We start from the raw sequence: 7,862 nt of genomic DNA, 5'->3' as shown, positions 1-7,862 counted from the left end.
GTCAAGCATTTGATCGATGAATGGAAGCGGAAAATGATCCTTCCTGGTGGCTTTATTCAGCTTTTGATAATCCATACATACTCTCCACCCTGTGACTGTCTGAGTAGGGATGTGCTCATTCATCTCACTAGCCACAACTGTAATACCTCATTTCTTGGGCACACACTGCACCGGGCTCACCCATGAACTTTCTGAAATAGGATAAATGATCCCTGCGTCTAGCCATTTAAGAATTTATTTATTCACCACCTCTTTCATAATAGGATTGATTCTTCTCTGATGTTCAACGGTAGGTTTACTTTCTTCCTCAAGCAGAATTTTATGCATACAATAGGAAGGGTCGATTCCCTTGATATCTGCTATAGTCCAGCCGATTGATGATTTAAACTCTCTTAGTATTCGCAAGAGCTTGTCTTCATCACTACCTGAAAGGTCAGATGCAATAATAACAGGTAAAGTAGATGGATCACCTAAAAAAGCATACCTCAAGTGATCAAGCAATGGTTTGAGCTCAAGTATGGGAGCTTCATCAATAGATGGTTTAAGACGCTACTGAGAATTTTTCGGCTCTACTAATCCAAGAGACTTGAATGGCAAATCCAACATCCTCTTCCACGGAGATGCATTCAAAAACTAAAGTTGCTCTGCCCCTTCTTCGTCTTCACTATCAAATTCCCCTGTTAAGGTTCTCTCTAAGGTATTTGACCTTAGAAATTGATCAAGCTCTGAATTCACTACAAAATCGACCATCTCTATATTATAGCACTCCTCTTCATCAGTGGGGAATTTCATTGTGTTGAAGACATTAAAAGTAAAATCCTGATCCTGAACCCTCATTGTAAGTTCTCCAATTTGCACATCGATCAAAGTTCGGCCTTTATCTAAGAATGGTCTTCCCAAGATAATAGGTATCTTCTTATCCTCCTCAAAGTCTAGGATGACAAAATAAGCAGGAAAGATGAGTTTATCCACCTTAACCAAGACATCCTCCAATATACCTCGCGGATAAGTGATGGACCGATCAACCAGTTGTAAAAAATATGTTTGTAGGTTTTGGATCAGGCAAATCAAGTTTCCTGAAGACAGACAATGGAATCAGATTGATGCTAGCTCCCAAGTCACACAAACACATGTCGAAAGATAACTCGCCAATGGTGCATGGTATCGTGAAGCATCCTGGATCTTTAAGTTTAGGAGACAGTATCTGTTGCAGCACCGCACTGCACTCTTCCATTAGAGCAACGGTTTCCAACTCCTCAAGCTTCAACTTCCGTGATAGAATACCCTTCATGAACTTAGCATAGCTCGTCATATGCTCTAGAGCTTCCACAAAAGGTATGTTAATATGCAATTTCTTGAAAACCTCCAGAAACTTGGCAAATTGCTTGTCGAACTTCTGCTTCTGAAGTCTTTTAGGATATGGAGGAGGCAGATGGGCATGTTTGTCTCTTGTGTTCAGCTCAGGAATAGTGTGTTTAACATAATTTTTCTTCTTTTCCGCTTCACCATCCTTCTGATCAGCTGTATAATCAAAAATTATAGTTTCTGGTACAGGGGCAGGCGCGGGCATGCCTGTATGGAGCGCGGGCGTGCTTGGCTTTTGCCGAAAATTTTCAGATTCTGAATTTTGATGGTTAGAGACCTTTCCAGACCTCAAAATGATTGCTTTTAACTGTTCTTTGACTTCCCTCTTGCCTGGGTTAGCTTCCGTATCACTAGGAAGAGTTCTTTATGGCCGATTCAGCAACGCATTAGCAATTTGTCCTATTTGATTCTCCAAAGTTTTGATCGAAACCGCTTGGCTTTTACACATTACCCTCAATTCCTCCAATTCAGATTTTTCATTAGCAGATTGACCAACACTTATATGAGATTGTTGTTGTATTACCGGTGGCTGAAATTTTTGCCTTGGTGCATACTATTGTTGAAAACCAGGAGGGTTGAATGTCTTGGCTCCAAACTGCTGATAAGGCTATTGTGGATGTTGCATACCACTCTAATTATTGCTCCAGCTGAAATTCGGATGGTTTCGGTTGTTAGGATGATAAGTGGATGGAGGTGGTTGTTGTGGTCTTTGAAAATTACTCACAAACTGTGTTGAGTCACTAGATGTAACACATTGATCCATCGCATGTGCTCCTGCACAAAGCTCACAAACACTTGATATCTGATAAACTCTATAGTTAGCCAGAGAATCCACTTTCATAGTCAATGCATTTAGCTGAGCTGCTATAGCCGTAGTTGTATCCACCTCCAGAATTCCCGCTACCTTGCCTTGTGGCAGTCTGTGAGTTGGGTTTTGATATTCATTAGTAGTCATCATTTCAATTAGCTCATAGCTCTTGGCCCATAAGGCTCCACCTGATGCTGCATCTAGCATGGGTCTCGACTGTGCTCCCAACCCGTTATAAATGCAATTGATTACCATCCAATCAGGCATTCCATGATGAGGACACTTCCTGAGCATCTCCTTGTAGCGCTCCCAAGCTTCACATAAAGATTCTCCCGACTGTTGTGCATATCGAGTAAGAGCATTCTTGATTGAAGCTGTTTTTGCCATAGGGAAGAATTTAGTAAGAATTTTTTGCGCAAGATCCTCCCATGTCGCAATAGAACCCACTGGTAGAGAGTGCAACCAGCTCTTAGCTTTATCCCTCAGAGAAAATGGGAAAATTCTCAGTTCCACAACATCTTTCGAAACACCATTGAACTTGAAGGTGTCACAGATCTCGATGAAATTCCTAATGTGCATACTGGGATCTTCTGTTGGAGCACCCCCAAACTAGACTAAATTCTGTACCATTTGAATCGTGCCAGGATTGATTTCAAAGGTATTAGCTAGGGGTGTACAGACAAACCGCTCAACCGCATCCAACCGCTCGCATCTGAACCGCATTTTGCGGATAATCGCGAAATGTGGGTTGGTTGTGGATTTAAATTTTAAAAACTACTCATTCGCGGTTTGGATGCGGTTTCAAATTCTTGAGAATTGCAAAATCGCAACCTCAACTGCAACTCGCAACATATATTTATAATAAAATATATTTCCAAAAATGTAGTTGATATCATATAAATTAATAAGTAACACATTCACGAACTAATATTAGGTTAATATTAAGATTTTGATCATAAGATTCACAATCAATATAAGATACATAACCGAAGAAATGGAAAATGTAATCAACGTGTAATTTTTTTTATCTTTTTCTTTTTTCTTTCCTCTCGCCTCCATAATTTTGTATGTTTTTAATATCTTTGCTCTACACGGAACATTAGTTTGTATTTTATTTTTGAATGTAAATTTATCATGTAACTTAAACTTGAATTTATTAATATTACACATTTATTTTTTGCAAATTATTATTTATTTTAAAATAAGTGGTTGAACCCCAAACCGATCCACAATAAACGCAAATTCACAACCGTAATTGACGCGGTTAACTAGAACCGTAAATGCGGTTGCGGATGACAATTTTCTAAAACCGCTCTTCATGGTATGGTTTGACTTTTACCCCAAAATTGATCCGATCTGAACCGCGTACACCCCCAGTATTAGCTACAATGGCTGGTCTGACAATGCTAGACTGAATGTCATTGATTTTCGGTTGAGAATAATCCTTCAATGCTTTCGTTTCTGCTGCTGGTACTCCCATTGCAATGATCACTTCCTTTTCTACTTCTTCTAGTTTGTCCTTACGAGATTGAGAACGTGTTCTCATACACGCTCGATCGAATACCTGAAACAGACAAACAAGTAAACTTTGTAAGAAGAATAATCCTAGTCAGTGAACTTTAACGACCACTAATGACAAGCACATAAACTAAATTTAACAACGATCCCTGGCAGCGGCGCATAAATTTGTTCGCACAAAAACACGCAAATGTACGCGGTCACAAGTAGTATAAAATTAAGTTTAGTTTGTTCCCATAGAGATTGGTTTATTTTAGAATGTGTACTTATGCAACAATGAATGATTATTATTCACTGTTAAGACAAGTATCAAATTGAGTTTAATTATCTAAAGTAATTATGCTAAAATGAATTAACTAAGAGATTAAAATCAAGTTACTTATATGAAATAAAACATGGGATTCTAACTTCATTAAATACTTCGTTCAGAGTTTATGCCTTTAATCATAGTATGTGACAATTATGATAAATAATCATACAACACGAAATTAGTACACACTATCTTTCAATATACGTGTACCCTACTACTCAGCATCCACAATTAAGATAAAAGCGGGGCAAACAACAATTATGTTTAGACCCTATATGTATATAAGATTTGAAAACATAATAGTTTAAGAGCAAATTATCTATTGAGATCACACAGGGTAGCGTAAGATGGTTAAAATTACACTACTAATCATGCATGTTAAAACATCCATAAACCTATGCTAGCATGGCAAGTTCTAAACCCCTATATCCATTTTCGCATTCAGTAGAGATTAACAAATAACTTTGATGTTAGCCATGCATCCAATACGATTAAGCACAACCATACATGGATATCAATAATTTATCACACACTGAAAACTTCAGACAATCAACCACTAAACTTTATAATAAATCCGTTAGAATCCCCCGATAACGATTAGTTCATAATCTAACGGCTCATCATAATGGGTTCCAATGAAAACATGATAGTAAAAAGATTCTAAATACTACAAGAGAATATTAAAATATTAAGGTTTAGAAAACAAATCTGAAATAAGCATCCAAGCCTAATTAGAAGAATACAAAAGAACGATATAAAACTAAATCTTCTTATTCTTAGCCGTCTTGTATGCTTTAGGTTTCCAGAGTTCTCCCCTTGTTCCTTCTTCTTTAATTCGTCTCCTTTTCTTTATTTATATGCTCTAGGTTGACTTGGCCACTTAGAGTATCCAAAACATACTAGAAATAGGATTCTACCTTCCCGACCTAGCGCGGGCGTGCCTGTATGGAGCGCGAGCATGCTCTGCTACAAGAAACTATGGCGCGGGCGTGCCTAAGTCAAGCGTGGGCGCGCCTAGCTTCTGGAAAATTTCTGCAGATTTCTTGTTTCTCGTTCTGATCTTTTCGCAAGTGCTCGCACTTCAATTCATGATCTCTTATCGACATAAAAGCATATAGAAGCCAATTCCTGCCTCCAACTAAAGCCCTGCACATACTCAACACAAAATGCATTAAAAACACCACATACTTGAGGTCATAACATCAACTTAAGCTGATATGAAACATTCGAAATGGATATAAAATCCACTTATCAATATCAAATGCTTACAGAAAAACTTTAATGGCTAAATACTGATATCATCAATTTTTTCTAACAATCTCCCCCAACTTGTGCATTATATAAATATGTAAAAGTTTATTATTGATGATGTTAAAATTATCTAAATGCAGAAATACTAACAAATGTACAATCTTACAGTCAGTGTACCAGACTTTAACTTCAGTCTTCAACCTTGGCAAATCTAGTAGCATCATCAAAGAATTTTTTGAGTAGCTTTTCTTCAAGAACATTCAGATGTATCTCCATTATCTGTTTGATATCCTTCAACTCTTCTATAGATTCATCATTATGATAGATAGCAGTTATGAGGTCATGAATACTTGATCTTCCAAGTGACAAATCATCTAACTCCAAGAATCCAATTTTCTTGCCATTTGGATTGAAAGTAAGAACTTTTACACTAAGGGATATAGTCACTCTTGCTCCTCCTTTAGGCATATCAACAGTATTTCTAGTATCATCAATGTACTTTGGAGCGTATTTTCATTTGTAAGTCATTCCTCTCTGCTTTCTGAATATCAAGTTTTTCAAATAAGAAGAACCCCTGGAAGTTGTAGAATTTATTACCTTTAGCAATGTTATGACATATTTTAACTCTTGCCATGGTTTATCTCTTATTTGTTCTTGAGAAATCTTCAACCTCTTCCCAAACTCAAGAAAATACATCATCTTTTCTTTTAGCATAATTGTATCATACAAATCAAGCACTATCTGAACTAAAGAATCTTATGTAAATATTCAAGCTTCACATTCTCTCCTACTCCTGTTAGATTCCCTGGCTCTCTTAGAAGTAAAGCAATACCAGTGAAGTTATCAGCATTTGGAAGTCCTGAGCCACCTCTTCTGCCAGCCATTCTAGCTTTTGAATTACCACTGTAGATTTTGTTAATGTTCTTAGAAGAATCCCTCTTTGGTGCAGATGTTTTGCTTCCCCATAACAGCTTTTTCTTCTCTTCAAAGGTCAATTCTGGCTTATCAGCATTTAGGCCTTCTGAATCAGAGTTTGAGTCTCTTCTAAGAATAGTATGATCAACTTTTATTTCTTGAGTTGTTCAGTCAACAACATGAGTAGTATCAGAGGTTGTTACTGGTTGAGATTTAGCATTTATTTCTCCAACTTGAGCAATACCAGTGGTAGGAATGATTTGTAGTTTCTTAGCCCAATCAGATCCAATCACCTTTCTTTTCTTGTGAACCTGATTGGCTTCTTCTTTATGTATTTTTCCTTCATCAACATCATCATGAGCTTGGCATACTGAATAGGCTAGATCTATCAATGTTTGAGTTTTAGTAGATGCTGATTTTGTCTTGGACTTTGGTTTTAATTTTTCACCAATCTTCTATTTCTCCTTATACCTCCTATCAACATTTAAAATAGCTTGAGACCTTAGAACAGGTCTTTCAGCTTCATTTTGGCTAATTTATTTGATCACTACTCCTTTGGTTGGTCTTTGTCCAGGAATATCTTCAAATGGTGAGACAATATCTGTATTTACTGGTCTCAAAGATTTGATTTTTCTTCTATCAACCTTAGCTGTTTGAGATCAACTCTAGGATTTTCTCTTTCAAAAATTGTTCTACCCATCTCAGTATCATAAGCAGCAATTTAAGTATCCTTATAGAAAAGAGTTTTCTTTCTTCCTTTAAATTTTGTAGTTTGTAAAAACTGACGTGCCTCAGCACCAGCTTCTATCTACATAATACCTTGGTCTTCATCAGCATTTATGGCGATCAGAGTTTGCTTTGTAGTCACTGTCAGTTCTTTTATAAGAGTTATAGATTTTTTCCTTCCACTTCCACTATTCCTTCCACCTTCACTCCTTCTTTGGAGAGTGCACTTAGAAGTTCCACTAGAGGCAACAATATCTCCATCCTTGTTCCTCCCAACTGACTTTCCACCTTTACTCCCAACATCTGGAGCATCATATTTTTCATCAGCTTTTAGCTGGAGCTTCTTGCATTTAGATTTATAAATTACCTCCCCATTTTTGGCATCATTACCAAGCAAGATAAAAACAATCATCTCCATTGATTGGTGGACCTCATCGAATTGCACATACATTTTATTTTGAGTTGCTTCCAACTTAGCCTAATTGGCTTCAAGTTTGTCTTGTCTGGAAAGGATGGGCTTAACTTGCTTTTGCAAATCAAGCTCAGATTTGAATTTAACCTCATAAAATGTATCCTTGAGTTGGTCCATCTGGGAATTTACTTTTTCCTGAGTAGTCTGAATGGATTTGACCATTAAAGATGAAGCCTCGAGATATGTAAGTACATCAGGATGTGAGAGTTGTTTCTCAGTTGTCTCCAAGTGTTGGGCATCATGAGGAACAATATTAGGAAAATTTGGATCCTTCCATTTAGATACCCATTCCTCATCCAAGTACTTATTGGTGTTAGCAGCATCTAATTCAGCTATCTTCAACTTCTTTTCTCTTTTCGTCATGCTTTCAGGAAAGATGATTTCATCAAGATCTTTATCAGAATCTAGTGTCACATTAATATTGGATAAATTAATATCATCTCCAACATCGGACTCACTACCATGAACAGATTCATAATCAGCAACTGGTTTCTTCA

General features: G+C 37.1%; 1 non-coding gene across 1 annotated transcript; it reads left to right on the top strand.

Moving 5' to 3' along the window:
- The first annotated feature begins 2,438 nt into the window (after positions 1–2,438).
- Positions 2,439–2,543, top strand: LOC141681044 (small nucleolar RNA R71). The gene has a single exon (XR_012558486.1). It is a non-coding gene; the product is annotated as a small nucleolar RNA R71 (small nucleolar RNA).
- The last annotated feature ends 5,319 nt before the right edge of the window (positions 2,544–7,862 follow it).

The sequence above is a fragment of the Apium graveolens genome, chromosome 8 (assembly GCF_009905375.1).
Source record: "Apium graveolens cultivar Ventura chromosome 8, ASM990537v1, whole genome shotgun sequence".
In the NCBI taxonomy this organism is placed as follows: domain Eukaryota; kingdom Viridiplantae; phylum Streptophyta; class Magnoliopsida; order Apiales; family Apiaceae; genus Apium; species Apium graveolens.
Note: the sequence above shows the minus strand (reverse complement) of the source record. Positions and strands in the feature narration are given on the sequence as shown.